Source organism: Rhopalosiphum maidis, chromosome 3, assembly GCF_003676215.2.
Source record: "Rhopalosiphum maidis isolate BTI-1 chromosome 3, ASM367621v3, whole genome shotgun sequence".
Classification (NCBI taxonomy): Eukaryota; Metazoa; Arthropoda; class Insecta; order Hemiptera; family Aphididae; genus Rhopalosiphum; species Rhopalosiphum maidis.
The window spans coordinates 24,950,748-24,971,962 of NC_040879.1; the positions used below are offsets into that span (position 1 = coordinate 24,950,748).

Below are 21,215 nucleotides of genomic sequence, written 5' to 3' on the forward strand. Positions count from 1 at the left end.
CTGAATAATATACAAGGTCAATATTACTGTACCAGACGTTGTTAACAAACAAATTAATTTATAAATTATATTTTTTTATTTTTGCTATATACGTTTAGACGATTGTTTCAAACATAATATATTGTGTACCTACCTATACTTATACGCGCAGCTGTAGCTGATGGATAAAAATTCCGATTAGAATTGAATATAATACTTAGTACCTATACATACATACCTATCATGAAATGTTTATCGCAGAAACGTATGTCCAAAAACTTGTACACGATTTTTTTTAATATAATAATAATTTGTTTTAGTAATTTTAATTGTACACGCGTGTGTGCCTACAATAATTAAATTTAAAATGTATTTAATACACCATATTAATACATCGTAAAAATTTTAGATTCCGAGTGGAGTGATTGATTTTACAATAATGTGTGATTTTATTTTAATTTTTTGTGTCGTATTATGCGTATAACTGCATGTATAGTAGAAAAAATGCTTCGATTTTCATCTTCGTGTGTGTTTTCAAGAAGTAAATTGTATTTATTTAGTAGTTGGTACATTGAGAGTATTAAAAAATATATATCAATTATTTTTCAAAATAACTGAGAAAAGCAAAAACGATTTTGCTAAAACCAGTTATATTAATGAAATCGATTTTTTTTCATTCAAAAATAAAATATTGTTGAGATTTGATTTGTTCACAAAATATTTATTTTATATACTTTCTATAGGTACCAACATTTAACATAATATAATTTTCAAAACATTTAAGACGTTTTTGTGCTATTTGTAGACTTTTCGATACTTTTAGATTATTTTAGATTTTTTCATGTCCATCGGTTAAAAGCATGAAAACTTAAAATAAAACTTTTTTTTAGAAATTTAAGTTAAAATTTAACGTAGTTGGATATTAAAAAGAAAAATAACAATTCAAGTTATTTTATTGAAATTCAAGAAATATTATTCGAAGAGCTTATTCATCATTACGTTTATTTACTTTACATACCTACCTAATGATTTTAATTAAAATTATTTAATTATTAATAATAGGCAATAGCTATGAATGAATAAAATAATTAATAATTAATAATGATTTCTTTACATCGTTACGTTTGTCAGAAATTCGGCATTGACTACAAATAATATTATAAGTTAATAACGTTTAGTAACATCAGATATTATTATAATATATCTTACACAATTGGATTTTTTTTTCATTCGATTACATTGCAATGCAATATACACTCCTAAACCGAATAACCATTCATTTTTCTTTTGCCTCCTCACACTCTTTTATGTATATATATATGTGTGTGTGTGTGTCGACGGAGCAAAAAATATATGCTTATCGTTCTGCCTCCATCAAATACTATAAGTGTGGAAATTTCATCTTCATATACCCACCCCAAACGCTGCCTGAGAGTATGTATAATGTATAAATATCAACTATTACAATTATTATTAATACATTAAAAATACGTGTTATCATACAACTTTTGGACTTTTCGCAAGCTGGGCACATATATATAGATATTTCCTGAGTATCTGACACAATGAGTTTTGACAGAAAAACGTCAAGTCGATGTCGCTCTAAATAAACTCATTGTTATAAGAATTTTATCAAACTGTAGCGTACGACGGGATTTCGGTTTCGCACAAGTCAGCGTGGTCGTACGGATAACGCGCACGGATGCCCATCAATATAGTAACAGTCATTCGTCGTGACGTGTTAAAAGTTCCAAATCGTTAATGCCGCGTTAATTTATGACGTTTTTCCTTTTTCTAATTCAATGCATTGCTCGACGCGATAAAGCAGCCGTCTCTGTCTACATCGACCATGAATTATTGAATTAATGTTATCGTATCTGCGGAAAAAAAATGTTTTCTACAAACTCGGATACGTGTCGTAGGTGTATATATACAATAGTATGTATAGGTAGGTAGGCACACGACTATTGTTCGATGTTTTCGGCATTTTAACACTCGCGACACGAACATGATATAATAATATACAACGAATATGAAACACGACACTGTAGGCATACGAGATTTTTAATCCGCGATGAAATAAACACGGCCTGATTTCATCGTATGTATGTCGGAAGTTTCTATTATTGATTTATTTGGTGGAAAATAGAAGGTAAAAGGTAAAAATCGTATTGCTCACTACCGATAATAGTAAACAATAACTGCAATATTAATAATGACCGAACTTGTACAGTGAACACAGATAGATTTAGACTTTTTACATAAAACAGTTCGACGGACCGTAAAAAAATATTGAAATTTGTGATATTTTATACTTTTTGAGTTTGTATTTTTACAAAATAAATTCGTGTCTTACCATAATATTATTTAGACTAAAGAGATCAGCGAAAATGAAAAACGCAGTATCTACGGCAAAATCAATGTTGATGAAAGAAAAACGACAAAGATTTTAATGGTGTAATATTTTTTTGAAATATAAAATTTCCAGGATGTATTAAATGTTTTTCTAAGTTGAGTGCAAATCGCACCATTTCCTTCGACAAAATCGTGTTAGGTTATAATTTCCAAATTCCATCAAAATATAAGTACTGTTTCCGATAAATAAAGCAAAGCACATTATTTCCAAAGCATTTTACAAAACTCAGTGCTCCCAGATAAAGCAAAGATTATTTTTTTATGTGTACAAAATTAATTAATGTAATTGTTATTAATTTTTTTCCTCCGAGTATAAAATGAAGGTCTATTATTTTATTTTATATATTATAGTTAGTATACAACTGATGATATGTCATTCGTTCTTGCTTTCCTGACATCATATCGATAAAAGATTCGTACCAAATGTGTGTAATAGGTTTTTACATTCATTATTAAAAATAATTAACTTAGTAAAACCAATGAGTTATCTATATTTTTTTTTTCATTTTAAGGTCTCTTATAGAATATATAAATAAAAAAAAAAGTGAATAAGTTGGTAACTGCTATGCTGTATCAATAAGTGTTGAGTGTACATCGACATTGAGAAAGTAACTATAATGGATTTGTTGAATTTCAACAAATTGAATCATTTTATAACTTTATAAGAATGACTAATCTGAGTGTGAGCGCAGTCTATATATACATTCTAAGGTCGAATTAATTTTTTCCAAAAACATGACGAATATAATATTACATCATCATATTTTATTGTTATCGATTTAAGTGCAAATGCTGTAGATGTACGTTAAAACTATGTGAATAGGACCATGGTAAATAATTTTAATAATTTATATAAATATTTTAAAAATTCAATATGTATAACAAATATCAATACATTACAATGAGAAAAGTTTTGAAGTAATGTGTTTTGAATACAATTATAATGTAATAACATTTACTAAAAATGTTATTTTTCGTTTAAATATGCAATTTTGTCAAAGTTAAAACTTGAAACGTCTATTCACACAAATTGTGTATATATATTGTTGATATTTTTAGAACAGTATAAGATGAACTAATGAGAAGCCTTATATTAAATTTTAAGTTTTTGTTCGAGCTGTTCATTCTTTATTAGTATAATAATATGAAGAAAAAATAAAATACATCAATGCAAAAACAATAAATTTATCGATCCGCACAGAATTTAAAGTTTAAATAATATTGGAATAATTTTCAGTTTATAGATACTACTTATTAATATTTTTTGGTTAATAAAAATATAAAATTATTAAAATTGTTTGAGGAGAAATCGCGCTATTACACGTTTGAATCTATTTAATATTTCACGTCAATATTTGACGGTAAATGATAAATAATTGCAAACAAAAACGGTTCTAAATGGAGACGGTCGTCAACTCATCTTACACAATTTATTTTATTATACATTAATATTGCTAATATTGTAATTTATTTTACTATTGTCTATTAGTTATATGGTTGGTTGAATTATTTTTTTCCGAAATATAGCAATTATATTATTATAAGTAATAAGTTATTACAGCAGTGAGTATTCATATAATTCATGTAATTAACTTTTGAATAGTTTGTCAATACCAACTTACATAAGTTACTTTAAAAAAAAAATCTATTCTGTGGCTATAAACGGATTATATATTTTTTAAACGAGTCAATAAAACGAGTACATATGGTAGTATATCGTGTTTTTGTATTTTTACATTCAGTTTATCTATGAATAATGCAGGTTTATTAATTTACTGAAATTATTATTTTTTCGTCTCGGCCACTTTCATAAATAATCGATTCATTATTAAGCGATTGCATATTTTGTGTTTTTTTTTTTTTGCTGTATGAAGCATGTTTTAAAGCATTCTACGATTAACGAATGTAGATACAAAGTGAATAACATAACCGATTTAATAGTTTCCATGTCGACATAATATTATATTATTGAATTTTATTGTAGCAAAGAAAGATAAAAACACATAGACGAATGACGATGGTGATAACTGATAAACTAGTACTTAGGCCTGTCTAGTATATTCGTATGAAAAGAAAGATAAAAATTAAGAATAGGAATACGTAAAAAAAAATATTAAACTATAAAAAAGTGCAAAAAGTTTTCCTCCCCGGCGGGGAATCGAACCCCGGTCTCCCGCGTGACAGGCGGGGATACTTACCACTATACTACCGAGGATTGTGAAGAGCTCGTCGAAATAACTGCCTATTGATTATGCTTGTCATATACTGAAACATAAAATAATAACACAAAAAATATAAAATGTATTTGTTTGTCATACAACTTGATATCTTTTTATCCTCATACTCCCTTTGTGTAATATAAAAATATTAATTTTTATGGATTATGGTTTATACTTTTTTATTTTATTATTAATGGCAATCGTATGTAAAAAGTGCGGTATAGGCAAAAGGACGTATAGCATCGTCGTTTTCCCCGTGAAATTTAATATTTATTATCTCACTACGATTTTCGAAATTGTTTGTCTATATAATTTTGAGACTATCAATTGGAAAACTTTTAAATATGTTATGCCAAAACTAATTTTATACTGTAGAAAAGTTGAACTTGCAATATTAAACATCCGTTTTGGATCGAATGCGATTGTCGTAAGACGATTATTTTTTTAATAATTTTTCGAATAAAAATGCAATTGAATAATTTTCAAACATAATAATGTTAATATAAAATACAAATATATTCGAATTATTTACTCTCTAGTTTCTTCTTTAGATGGTTCTATATTTGTTTCATTTATAGTATTTTTCTATATCTATTTCAAATAAAAGAAGATTTACAATAGTGAACTTAAAATACAATGCTAACTATTGTTTTTTAATACGTAAATGTTTTAATTACCAAATTTTCAAACACATGTTAACTAAGATAAAATTACTGAAAACTATTCGAATTATTCGAAAATATCTAAATAATCATCTAAGTAAAATTGTATTAGAATGATGCCAAACTTTGCTATTTATATATATATATATAAATATATAATATGTATTGGACTAAAAAACATTACACCTCAATCGTTGAAAAAGTGTACAATTAGTATTCCTGTGTGGAATCTGGCACAACTTGAAAACGATTAAAGCGATAGATATCTACCTAACTATTAGGTTTTCTATTTCACATAGATATAGGCAATGGTTCTATTATAATTCAAAAGTAACATTTTAAGAGAGAGATGGAAATAAAAAATTTCTAAATTATTTAAAAAATAATTGTTAATTTCTATTAAATTAAATTATTGAAAGATTTTATTATTTTTTTCAAGAAGGTGAGTGCTTTCGGAAAGTGCACTTCAAATTAATCTCGATTCACCGATGGTTCTATTTTAATAAGTACATTGAACCATATATAATTGATATATTTTGGTCTTTTTCAGACTAGACGAAGATGTAGCCGCCATTGAATAGTAAATATTTGACAATCTGAAGTTGATGCTTGATGACAATAACAATAAAATGTAAATAATAATACTATTACAATAATATAATTATTTTATAGTTACTGTAACCGATTTAGGGGACCCGAGCGATTAAACAGTAAGCGCACGAGTAAATTGAATTATCTATGCGGAAGGCGTAATAGTTGTTTGTAAAAAAAACTATAATAATCATTCGCTGGTTTTACGAAGTCGACCCGACGCGTTACGCGCGAACAGAGCACATTTTAAGGAGTAATATTTAGACATTTTATATGGCGTACCTACAAATTATTTTGACGGCGCAATAAACGTATTGTATATTGTACATTGATTTTATATTGTATTAATATAATAATACAATAGATTCTCGTAATGTCGAATCTCGAGGGGAACAGGAAAAAGTATTTCCTATATTTTTTTAAAATCTTTCATTAAAGTTTGTTCACTTTTGTTTTGTAAGCATGTAAACATTAATAATTGTAAAGACGTTTAATTTACGCTTATTTTCCATTTCACTATATTGTATACGAATGATAACAATATTGACTACAAACGCGTGAAATCACAATCACTATACTAATTGTACTGTTTAATTTTTTGTTCTTATCGTAATATTATTTGTGTATTCGAGACAACGAAAAACGATACGATTTATTTCGAGTTATCGAGAGTAAAATGATGCTATTAAGTGTAATACTATAATGGTAGTTTCAAACAGATTTCAGTGTAGTTCGACTACACCGATCTACGATCTATTATATTATAATATAATCAATAGTACGTGTTTAAATCCGTCACAATAGTTTCAAAATACAAGTATTGTACGAATATCATCTTTTATAATATTACATACATTTATTTACGCACAAAGAGTACACATGCACTCATTTATAGGACTAATATTATAATACATATCAAATTATATTTAAATTGCCTATTCATTTCACAAAATGGTTGTGTATATAAACATAATTAATTCATGTAAATGTATTATGTAATTTTAAAATCATAACAATTATTTCTATTTAATACAATTTTTTAATTCACATATAAAATGTATTTTAGCCAAATCTGACGACAAAACATGATACGCCTAACTAATATATAATATCAGTTGTAAAAACAAAAATAAAATAAACCACTAAAGATAAATTTATCAACGTTTGCAAACACATCTCCCGGGAGCGTTAGTGTGACGAAACTATATTTTTAAACTATTGTATCATATATGCCGTGATAAATTATTTTCTCCCACTTTTAAAAAACACGGAGTAAAAAATAATCCATGTTCACATTAATATGAACATAACGTAATTGACGAATTGACCCACTTTAAGGTAATTTATTTTTTATTTGACTAAGTAGGTTTAAAATACGATCTAAGACATAACAACAATACTACATGCTCGTAACTTACATAAAAATGTTAAATATTGTGAAAAAATCCTACGTTCATAACTTTAACTTTGATAATAATTAATAATTTAATTCATTTTAATATTAAAAAAAGCTAAAATAATATAATTGGTTCTGCGTTCTGCGGAACGCAAATGTATTATATTATTACGCATGGGTCCTCTATATAATTTTTTTTTTCATAGTGTTATGAATTTTCATTTTTAAACGAGTCATATCAACAAAGTCATAACTACTGTAAATGCTTGACAAGAATTAATAAATATTTATTTTAAATATTATTTTTCTATTTATAATAATAATTATTAATCCTGCGAATATGCCAAGTATCTCAAAATTTTAAATAGTACAAAAATGATTAAAAAAAATAGTTGTTAAAAATAAACAAGGCATTAGCTAAGACTTAGAACGGTTAACTAAAAACTATACCTTATTTAATAAAGCTTATTGTATCACTACTCACTAACACAAGCACAACTTTAAAATTTTAAAAATTAATACTTTATTTGAAACCAATGAGTTTTCATGCCTGGCGCAGTTACTAAAATAAAATAAATAATTAATTATTTTACTGTAGGTAAAATTGTTATTATTTTTACGCTAGGACTAGGTAATAAAAATATATTGTTCCAAATGCACAATTTGATATCTAGAGTACTATATTAAATAAAATTATTATTAATATAATAAATAATTATGTCTTTATTCTTTTGAATTTAAAGAGTATTTCAAATTATGATTACCTTTGTGGGAAACCAATTAAGAGGGTGTCGGCGCACTGTTTGTTTTCTCTCTCTAGCCCACGCACAACATAGACAAAACGAATTTACGCAGTCTGAGTAGAACTCACTTAATTTTGGTTTTAGAGTAAATATACCTATTATAAAATTAAATTTTGATAATATTTCTGAGTACAAGACGATGAGTTTAAAAAAAAAAAATTAAAATGTTGAAAATTTAAAGGTTATAAAAAATGTTGTAATTTATAGCTTTTTTTTTAACGATATAATTAGCGTTGTATAGGGAATAATAGAAAAAACTCATCGTCTTGTACTCAGAAATATTATCAAAATTTAATTTTATAATAGGTATATTTACTCTAGAACAAAATCTGAGCGAGTTCTACTCAGACTGCGTAAATACGTTTTGTCTATGTTGTGCGTGAGCTAGTGAGAGAAAACAATGTGTGACATCCTCTTAAGTGTATCGTAACACATACAATACACTAATACAGCAATATAGGTACTAGACTACGAGTATAGCGTATAGAAAATAATTGCAAATTTGAAATTCTTTTATTATTATAAATAATAATTATGTTGGTGTGTGTACTGTGTAGTGTGTAAGTCATGACTCGTGACAATATTATATGTCTGACGATATAAGATATAAAAAACTATCTATCTATATAATTTAATAATTGTTGTATTACTATCTGATAATAATGAACTGGATATAAACAAAATCATTAATGACTAAAAACAAGAACAGTTAATTTTTATGTTTAATTTTATAAAAAAAAATAAATTTGACTATTACATGTGAAAAAACAATATTTTTTAAAGTTATAATAAGGTATAATTGTTTTTAATTTTTATTAGTAGGCAAGGGCCCTGGTTCGGAAATTTTCACATGGTCGAGCCCCTTTATATCAAGTTGCGACACTGAAATGAATAATTGTAAAAAATTAAATTTTTTATAAGTATTTTCTATTTATAATATAAGTTTTCAAAATACTTTTTTAGAGCTATATATAAGCATTTGACATTTTCGATTCTTTTTTTTTATTAAATTAATGTTGATTAAAAAATATTCGGTCGATCAATAGACTTGAAAATTTAACACTAAACACAAGGTTACTCATAAGTTCTTATTACTGAATTAAATTTCATTTTTTATTTTATGGAAATTTATTTTGAGTTTCGATAATTTTATTTTGAAATTAGATAATATTTAAATATCGATGTTATTTATTTTGTTTTATAATTAAAAATCGTTATTCGTGGGAAATCGAAACTTTAACGTTCGAGTATAAATATTATTATATTTTATATACACAATAACATTTTTAAAACATTTAGATTAATTGTATAATAATGCACATGCGTATTTATAGCTTATAATACAGTATGGTTATAAATAGTGAAATAAATAGGTACTATAATAATTCATAGTATAATAATTTGTTTTCAGTGCAAGCTACTTATGTGGAAACGTTTATTAATTTTACAAATTTTAGGCCTTAGCTTATTGGACATTTTATACATTTTTAACTAGGTACGATATAATATTCAAATTATTGCGAGTTTGACGAATTTAAAGTTAATATTCTAACTTTAAGTTAGAATAAAATATACATAAAATATATTGTGCCTTCAATATATTATATTTTATTTTTTGACGACTATAGGAACATTTTTTTTATTGACAATAAGTCAATAACTGAAAAACAGTAAAAATATTCTGAAAATTTTTCTATAATATGTATAAAAAATGCAAATATAAACATTTGGTGAATACATTTCACATATAATAATATATTATTATATCACATAGGCACTGATGCATTATAAATTATAATATAATTATATACATATTATAATATTATATATTATACACTGAATTTGTATATTATACATCCGCAATTTAATTGAGTTTTTCCGTGTAGAATGCTATTGTGCCAACGCATTCTAAGTAACGTGCCGCACCACAATTTGTAATTCATTGTCAATATACATCTGTTCCACAACTAATTTTGGTTTTTATTTGATTAGTGCAAGGTAGTACTATTATTAGGTTTCACTGATAGCTTCATTTTTTTCTCATGTGCTTCTACAGATAATACTAAATACATAAATACATACAAGCTATAATGTATTTTATAATTTTAAACCTAGTTTTTCTTAATTTAAATGATTTATTTTTGTATTATATAAGTGTCTGTATGTGTATGTATAAGGAGGTACATTGTACCCAAATATTTATTTAAATTGAAAAATTAATCATTGCGAATGTTTATTCAGTGGATTTTAATAAATAGTTGTACTTATTCTCGTAGAAAAATAGTTATCTCGAGGTCAAATGGGCTAAGTAAGTATTGATAATACAATAATGATAAACCAAACAAATATTAGTTCATCTTAGCTTAATTAGGTACAAACATTAAGCAAAATGATAAAATATAACACATATAGTAAATAAAGCTGACTGTAGTTAGTTTAACAAATACACTTTAACACATATACCTAAAATGCAATTAAATTGAATCAAATATTAAACTAAAAATTTAAATCAACGGCTGGAAACAGGCGGACCGCGGGAGGCAGAAAACTGGACTGTCAAAATATCTCAATTAGATTGTGTATTTCATTTATTATAAAAATTTGTCAATAAAATATTTTTTCTGGGGTCCGGGCCTCATTTGTTTATTATTTTAATCTAAATAGTCAAAAAATTCGAAATAGAAGTTCCAAAATTGAATTCGTTGTTACATAATAAAATTGTCGAAGAAAGCTACTTGGCTATAAATACATAGCCCTAATAATAATATAATAAGTAGATAGATAATTAATAGGGAAGTTGATGACCTTAAAAACATTAAAAAATGACCAAAAAATATATGCAAATATGACGTAAAAATGACAAAAAATGACCTTAAATATTTATAAATATTTGTTTGTAAAAAATAAATTTTTTATTAATTTTTTTAGGTCTTTAATTTGACTTCATTAATTACTAATTAGTATTATAATAAAAATAATTATTGGTGAAAATATATTATAAATTTATAAGTTATTTTTATACAATAGACTTACGAATGACGTAAATAAGGTAATAATAGTATAAATAACTTAGAATTAGTCATCTACTATTTTGGAAATAATAATGATGTACATAATAGCAAAAGTTTGTAAGTCTCTGAAACAATTTATACGGTATCTGAATTAAATACAACGAAAAACCTAAAGGTTGTCCTTCGTTTAAATATCCAATTTTGTAAAAAAATGAAACAGTAATTATCTATAAAATAAATGTTGAGTATATATTTTCGTTATTTTTTAATGATAATGATGAAGATACTGATACACTAATACACAATGAGAAACTTAAATTTACATTTTAAAGCCAATGATTGAAAATTTCATACAATTTTAGTTATAAAAAAATTTAAAACTGTTTGATCTTGACCAATTTCACACACGTTTATTTTATATACACGGTACATAACTTCCTAAATACTTATATTAAATAAATATTTCAAATGTTCAATATTTTTTAGTAATTTTAGATTTTAAGTGGAGTGATGAATTTATTAATTTTACAATAATCTTAATTTTTCCTTTTTCACCGCCATCTGAGACAGTAATATAGTTTTATAAAACTACTTTAATTTAAAAAAATTTAGGTTGATTCTAGTAGAAAATTGGATCAAGTATTATATACTTTGGGGAGTTAAAAGTAAAAAATTCTAATATCTTATTTTATTTTCGGGAAAAACAAAAAAAAAAAAAAATTTAAGGTATTTGTACGCAAATCCAATTTTTGACAAAATCGATTTTGTTTATTTGGTATAACTCGAAAATGAATATATGCGCCGTATAAATACGTTAAATTCTTCATCAATTATTAATACTAGAATTTTTTATTTACTCTTATTTTCAAAATATTTTAACTATATTTGAGCTATATTTATAGATATGAGAAATTTTCTTTTTTTTCTCCTAAAAATGTAGATTAAACATAATTTGTTGGGTATAAATGCTTGAAAATGTAATACAAGACAAGTCTACTCATAAGTTTTTAATTTCTCAATTAAAAAATATCAAAAGTCTATTGTCACAATATTTTTTTATTAACACTTAAAGTTATAATTTTGTCAAAATTCATAAAATTTGCGAAAATTATTTAAAAGTATTTTATAGTTAGAGATTCATAATCATTTTTGTTCTTATAGTAAAGATTTGAAAATGTAATACAAAGTTATTTATGTTTTTCAATTATTGTATGAAACAAAATTCTACTGGTGAGTAAATTTTTATGAGTATTTCAAGTTAAAATTTCTACAACATTCGATATCCACCCGTAAAATAATTATTTATTCTTGAACAATTTTTAAAGTTATTATATTTAAAAAAAAAAAAAATTAGATACTTGAAATTTTCACCAAATGTTTATATTATAATATTTATTTATAGCCTAATAAGCATCACAAATAATCAATTTTTTTTCCATAAAGGTGGATAAAAAATTATTAGCTGGGTCAAAATTTTTGAAATCCTAATACAAAATCCCACATAAGTTGTTCTTTTATCTAAATAAAAGTATTAAAAATACATAAGCACAATTTTTTTGTTATCTGTATTTGAATTAAGATTTTCAACGAAATTCGTCAAATTCGCAAAATATTGCAAGCTATTTAATAGCAATAAAATCATAAACATTTTTCTTGTTATATAAAAATTCATCGTAATAAGTAGTTTATATTGAAACCATATAATAAGAAATATACATGTAAACAATTACTTTTATACACATTTCATGTTCAAATTTAGACGAAATTACTTATTTGAGTAAATTAAATTATTTATTTAAATGTTAATTATTATAATATTAAAAACATTTTTGGAAAATTAAAACTTTACGTATTATATTGTATAATTCTGAATTTTTTCTAAATGTAATAACATTTTTGATTTATTTGAAGATATTTATATTATGAATACATTTCTATTATTTTACCTTTTACTATTTACAGAAATATGTTATTCCATTTTGAGTCCTATAAGTTGATATAAAATGGTATAATTATATTATTTTTTTTATAATAATTTAATAATAATAATAATAATAATATTGTAAATGCAATATTTTCGGAAATAATTATATCAATTTATCATAGTATTTTAAAAGTAAATTAATAAATGACTTTTATACTCATTTAAAAAAAAAAATATATGGAAATATATTATAGTAGGTATAATACTATAATATACTTGTCAAACCGCTCACAATCATTTTTCGTAAATAATTATATGATGTTATTGAATTAAAATATAGTTAACACAACCATAATAGTTATCCATTCGACGTTTAATGTACAGCAGAGCAGAAGCTACTTGTCTACCTTTTGCATCAATGTCGATAAAAAAAATCTAACGAAAAGACATTTAATTCACCAATTTTTTCACAATCCTCGGTAGTATAGTGGTAAGTATCCCCGCCTGTCACGCGGGAGACCGGGGTTCGATTCCCCGCCGGGGAGGAAAACTTTTTGCAATTTTTTTTATTAAATTTTTATTTTTTCTTATGATTTTAGAAAATAGTTTGTATAATCATTTATTAAATGTACTAGTGTAGTTTATTAAATCAATGATATAATATACTACTTTTTAGTACAAAACAAATACTTTTTTAGATACATAGTCGCATAGACGCATAGTATATAAACGTTACAATTAAAATATTAAAATTAATTATATTTCCAATTTACATTATTCAGACTTGGGACTTTCATTTAATAGAATTGGTGTGGTTAAACTCAGATTAAACATTAAAGTATGTTTTTTGTGCGCTCAATTATACGTAGAATTATAAATATTATATATTAATATTTAATATACGTATACGAGTATGTGATCGTAATATTTTCAATATTTAATAAAACCTAAAATGTTTTTGAATAAAATTATTTAAAAAAAATAAAATAATAAATCAAATATTTTTATACTTTTATTTATGTGTATATTATGTATGTCAAAAAAAATTATATATGAATACATCTGTGCGACTATGTTAATGATGTATAAAGAAGACTGTGTAGACTGTAGAGTGATACATGTATACCTATTCAAATAGGAAAGTAATTTTTATCGAATATTTACACCGTGTATTCAAAGTGAATTCGAAACGAGCAAATAGGTAACTTACATCATTTGATTTTGAAAAAATAATTATGTAAATTTCTATAAATATAAATTATTATTCAGTCTGTGATATTAAAAATGCTTTGATTTTCAACTTTGAGTAAATATGTTAAACATTTTAAGTACTATTGTCTATTAGTAAAAAGTGAAGGAATGCTACGAGTATTTTTTTTTAAGATCATAAATTATTAAAATATCATTAAACAATAAACATTATATACTGGCTTATTGGAATGAACAACTTTTAAAAACTTTAATATTTACAGTAAGGTTATAGCATAATATAAACATATAATTTATTTTATTTATTCAATTATTTTGAAAGTATTTTGTCCTCATTTCTTTGACTAAAGTACTTAAATAATTATGTATTTTCTAGATAAGAAAAAATAGTTTTTATATCTATTATGTAAATAGATAATGTATGCAATTAAATTCAAATTTTAAATTTTAACAATTTGTATTGGTTGAGTACTGTCACTAAAATCATAAAAATTGGCAGTGTATTTTTATACACTCGTATGTGAAGTTAGCGATATTGATATCTTGCCATCGATTAGGAAATCCTCATATTATTAGTTATTACAAACCATGGCCGATTGGTACGATGAAAATTGATAAAATTGATAAAAAAAAAAATACGTATGGCCTTATATTCGATAACTAATTATTATGTTTTACATCATAACATAAAAGAGAAGTTTATCCGTGTGGTTGTGTTTTTTATTATTACTATTTTTTTTTCGTATTAATTCTCTGTGATTTTCAGTTATTAAATATTTAAATTAAAAAATACTATCTCCAATAGTTTTTGGAGATTTAAAATAATTTTCATGGATAAATAGTTTGAGGGCTGTTGTGGCGTCATTTTAAAATATTATGCAATATTGGATATTGTATAGACTATTTTAATTATATAATGTATATTTAGAAACGAAACATTATATTTATAAATATGTAACCATTCAACTAAATATCAGTTAAAAATATATATAGTATATAGGTCAACATTATAATATTTTTCTATTTAATTGCGCGCTGAAATAATGTACAATTAATCGAATTTTATGTGCATATAATTTATTGTTATATCGATCGAGTGCTATTATTAGGGCTGGGATTTATATGTAATAAAAAACCAAAAATATTTACATATATATGTAATTAAAATGGACAAAATATGTAGTATAAAATAAAAGATATGTGATAAGAAAAATTTAAGATTGTGTTAACGTGTAAAATTAAAATAAAATTCTAAATAATTTTTAAAAATATACAATTAATTGTTTTTAATTTCTAATCAATTTAATTTAAAAAATATAAAAAATAAAGATATTTTCACAACCACGCGAACGCAAGTACTGACACTGTTGAAAATGTGTAACTAATAAGATAAACTATATAAACAGGTTTTTAATATTTAATACTTTCATATATTTATTTCTATATGCATTATACACAACACTTACAATTTTTACGAGTACTATTATCAAAGTATATATGTATAATATTACTAAACCACTAAAATTGTCAAAATTTACGAAATTTCTAAAAAAAATGCAGACATTTTACAAATAATGTTGAAATATGTATTTATGACGAAATATGTAAAAACGTGTAAAATAAAATGTGTTTTATTTTATTGCAAATCACGTGAAATGAATTAATCATTTGCAATACTTAATTTATCACGTTTTATTAAAAATCTGTATTTACATACAAATCCTAGCCCTAACTATTATTATTTAAATCTACTTATTTCCAATGATATACAGATAATATTATGACACTATACGTAAATTACACGAGATCATGCATTATGTAACGTGTTAGTTAAAATTAAAACCATAATATTATTATACATTCATCTGCTTTTTCGTCGCAAATTTATTACGCGCGACTCGGTAGGCTTTAAGTGTTCGTGAGACGTACGGCACAATGAATATCCATATACGTATATTTTAAAATATGAAATAATTCATTTTATGGAGGGCTATGATGTGTAATGACATTTATTTAAAATAATTAATCAAGACTTTTACATTTGTTTATTGGTGATTGTTAATACTATGAACCTTATAATATATTGGCCACTTGTGTGACTTTATATATTGTTACGACCGTCCATACGCTTAAACGTAACTATTATAGAACTGAAATTGTATCATAATATATACAAATATACCCAAACGTTAAAATAAAAGTTGTATTTTCAATATTATAACTTATTAGTAAATAATAGTTATTAATTATGATCGATTTAAACATACTGCTGAGGTTCTTTGTAAGTCAATTATCGGCGAGGCTCACAATAGTTGCAAACATTTTTTAATATAAATTTATGTATATTTATATTTATGTATGACCTTTTTTTTTTACATTTTAGCTCTTCCGTATTTATTAATATATTTGGTGGCTCGCAAGTCTCTTCTCGCTGGCCATCACCCCTGCTATATACACTAATAATAAACTCATTTACACTATTCACAGTTTTAATAATGATAATGTAGCCAAAAACCGTTACAATTTAAATAATCTTTGTTCTATATAATCGTCGACGAATCAAATTTTTGCTGGTGTTCTAGTTCTTACACAGAATAATAATTAAAATCTAAATCAGTATAAATATAATTTATTTCATTGGATAAATGATTTATTATTCATGGACCTACAATATGCATTTTAATATTTAACGATAACAATAACTTTAACGTCAATCGATCAGACTTCGTTGAAAAAACAAAATTTATAACATAGAATTTATTAAAATAAATTTTTAAATACTGAGGTATAATATTATACATTTTTACTAGCTGGGGACCAATACAATTAGATAATAAAAGAAAAAAAATGTGGACAAGTGGATATCGCTATATCGCGTAGGTCACTGGTCATCATAACGTATGTGTTAAATTTGAATGCGATGACAGGTATCATTGTATACGAAAAACGATTCTGAACGTAGATGATTTATCTGTCAATGATAATTAGTAGGATATATTATATTATTACCTATATTTAAATTGTAATATATCGTTATTTTACTTGATTTCGAAAAAAAATTTTCATTTCATACGCTCATACATTTTTTTCTATATTGACGTTGAAATTTTTTCTTACATTTACTTGAAGGAAAACTTATGGATAACCTTGTATTGGGTTTTAAAACCTTAGGTATAAATCATAACAATTTTATGAATTTTCAACTTCAAAATTCCTTTCAAATTTTCACGATTTTGATATATTTCGTAAACATTTGAACTTTAAATGCTTATAAACAACAATTGTGACTAACGATTTTTGATTTTTTTTTTTTACCACGATAAGTACAACTTATAATAAACCTTGTATTAAATTTTAAATGTTTTTTAGAAAGCCAAATTTTTTTTATCGACATTTCAAGAAATAAAAATTTAATAAAATCGAAAATTTTAATGGTTTATAAATAGTTTGAAAAAATTATAAATATTTTGAAAATTTAATGGTAAATAAACAACGCTAATATAAACATTTGGTGAAAATTTAAAGTATTTACAATGATTCGTTTTTGAGTTACAGCAAAATCAAAAAATCGATTTTGTCGAAAAGTGGTTATGCATAAAAATTCCCGTTTTTCCGTTATTTTTTCAAGGTTTTTTCCTGACGCTTTTGAAAAGTACTGGAAATATTTTACTTTTGACACCCCAAAGTAACAAATAGATAAATTTTACTTTTCAAAGAGGGGCTGAAATCAAAAATCAAAGCATTATTTCTACTCCATAACGTGATGACACACACAAAAAAATAAATATAAAATAAAATAAAAACACACATTATTGTAGAATCAATATATTCATCACTCCGTTCAGAATCTAAAAGTAAAACATCATAATATCAATACTTTTGAATACTTTGATAATCTTGGCAAAATACGAGTAATAACAATTACTGTTGTACTAAGAAATTAATCATGATAATTATTTCGATACTTTTTAAAAAACAAATAATTATTCCCAAATTTATTTTTTTTACCATTATAATATGTAAAAATAATATATATAAATATATTACAGTTAAAGCGACGAATCAGATAGTTTATGAAATAACTAAAATGTTTACCTAGTTATTTTAAACATATTTTAACATCACATTGCTACTGTGCGTTACATTGTACAAAATATGATAAACGATAACGCTAGGCCGCCTGAGCGACATTTTATCTTTTGTCTCGGTTCAGTCTAATCGTATATCAAATATAAATAAGCGCTCAGCTCCAAGTCCAAAAGGCAATGTTCATGTACGTTTATCGCGTTGTTATAAGATAATTGTTTAGTAACAGTGTAACAGTCATACGTGTTCTCTGTGTTTGTAGAAAAAAGTAATATTGTGCAACTCTAAATGCCACAAACCACTATAACCTTGCGTGTACAAATAAAAAAATAATACAATTTAAAATAAATAAAATATTACAAATTTAAATTTATACTTTAACGTCTTTAACGGAAATCAAAATAAAATTGTATAGAATTACTAGATATTTTATAAAATAAGTAGTTAATGTATAATCATCATTTATTATTTTATATTTTAATCTATTCTGAAGGCAATTCATAAAATAACCGAAGTCAACACCTCAACTATAACATAAATATAATTATATAGTTTATCTACTTATGTATATATTAATACAGCATAGATGATAGGTTAGGCACAGATTGTATAGTTCCATAATTTTTAGATGACTTGAGACCTGAGAACTCAAATCATTGTAACTATATACATAAGATTTAGTGTCAAGACAAGAAATAATAATATATTATTCAATTTTAAAAATACTTATATACGCAGATACTATAATATTTAAATATAAATACTGTATATCTGTACCTATAGCTATGTATTCGATGAAATTGATTTTAAATTACAATCCACGCGACAGCGTTGTTAACAAGATATTAAATACCTATATTTTAATTTGTTCGATTTATGCGAGGTCTATTAGGAAATTAAACTTAATTCTTATTAACGCGTTAAAGACAGAAATTCAAACGTTTATATTATTGAATGCTTTTAAATATTATATCTATTATATACTCAGTATTTATACTGTATAGTGTATATAAGACGATCGGTGTACCTACCGTATACGAAAAACATTCAAACACCAACTAATGCATAATATAAAGTATATGTGAATCGGGGCTCATGTTGTTATATTGTTAAAACGATTACAATATGTTTTACAAGAAAAAAGAACCAAGAACGCCGGGTAAAAGTAAAATCGTTCTAGATGTACCCGAATCGATGAAAAGAATAGGGATTTTTATTTTTTTGTTAAGACGAAACATGGGGTTTAAATTTAAGAAGTGTCGTATTTTGAAAATGGTTTAACACCAAATGTGCATTCAATAGTCGGCTCTTTTTTTTTTTTTAATATTGAATACGTGCCTTTAGCACACCAACTGCTGAATTACAAAAAATATAAAATAAAACGTTATTACATTATGAAATATTGAGTCGAAGGTTTTCTGAAAAAAAATAAAAGAAACCCACTGTTAAATAAATCTGTTTGAACATATATTCCAAATTCAACGATATACATTAAAATATTATAGGTTTGCAATATAAACCTGAAAAGCGTAAAGACTTTTTCGTTTATATTTATTTAAATTATAATTCAATATTATACAGTTACGCTCATTTTATATTTTTAAGACATAGAACAAATACAAATAGAGCTAAGAACTTAAGTTTTATTGAAAATATAAAATTATTTTAACAGAATAGTAATGGTTATTACAGCAAGTTACAGGATTGGAACAATAATTTCAATATGCCAATATCAAATATCGAATTATGCATTCGGTCAACATTATAATATTTTTCTATTTAATTCCACGCTGAAATAAAATGGAAATCGAATTATACGTGTGCACATAATTGTTATATCGATCGAGTGCTATTATTTAAGTCTGCTTATTTCCAATGATATACAGATAATATTATTACACTATAAGTAAATTACACGAGATCATGTATTGAGTATTTGTGTAACACGTTAGTTAAAACCATATTATACATTCATCTGCTTTTCCGTCGCAAATTTATTACGCGCGACTCGGTAGGCTTTAAATGGTCGGGAGACGTACGGCACAATGAATATCATCCATGTACGTATATTTTGAAATACGAAATAATATATTTTATGGGAGGCTACGATGAGTTATGACGTTTATTTATAATAATTAATCAAGACTTTTACATTTGTTTATTGGTGATCGTTAATACTATGCAACTTATAATATATTGGCCACTTGTGTGACTTTATATATTGTTACGACCGTCCATACGCTTAAGCGCAACTCTATAGTTCATTTCAAACTGAAATTGTATCACGATGTACAGGAATGGGTTCAACCTCCTCAACTACCTACCCCTATCAACATCACTGTCATTTCTAGTTTTAATTTTTAATAACTAATTTAACATGATGAGTTATATAGCTACAGTGTTAAGTGTAGCGCGCATTAAACATTGTTAAAATGTACAATATATACATACAACTACAATTTACTGTAACACAGTATTACATACAATTTTGTTGATATAGTCGTATATAAAGACAGAAACTTAGACACTTATTAAATACTTAAATACCTTTAATGTTATTTAGGTAAATTTATCTTTACATTTATAAAAGAAGAACAGGGCTTTTTTGTGTTCCAATTTTCTGACGACACTATATTTAACTTTTTTCCAATTTTTTTTTTTTTAAAGCTGTTCCAAATAATCACTCGAGTATCACAATGTGGTCCGATTTTTCCTTTTATTTTTGTCTGGTGAAGGGGGGTGGTTGTATTTAAAGATTACGGGTTATTAGCGTGTCATTTAATTAATTAAAAGGTTTTTTTCACAAAGTTTTTCCAAATACTCTTATGAGAAAATCACTCTTATTATTCCCAATTTCATTTTATTTATCATTCCAGTTATAAACTTATAAATATCATAAATTAGGTAAAATCACAATAAT

General features: G+C 24.7%; 2 non-coding genes across 2 annotated transcripts; one reads left to right on the top strand and one right to left on the bottom strand.

Moving 5' to 3' along the window:
* Window positions 1-4,537: 4,537 nt before the first annotated feature.
* Trnad-guc lies at window positions 4,538-4,609 on the bottom strand. The gene has a single exon. It is a non-coding gene; the product is annotated as a tRNA-Asp (tRNA).
* Window positions 4,610-13,473: 8,864 nt separating this feature from the next.
* On the top strand, window positions 13,474-13,545 carry Trnad-guc. Its single transcript has one exon. It is a non-coding gene; the product is annotated as a tRNA-Asp (tRNA).
* The last annotated feature ends 7,670 nt before the right edge of the window (window positions 13,546-21,215 follow it).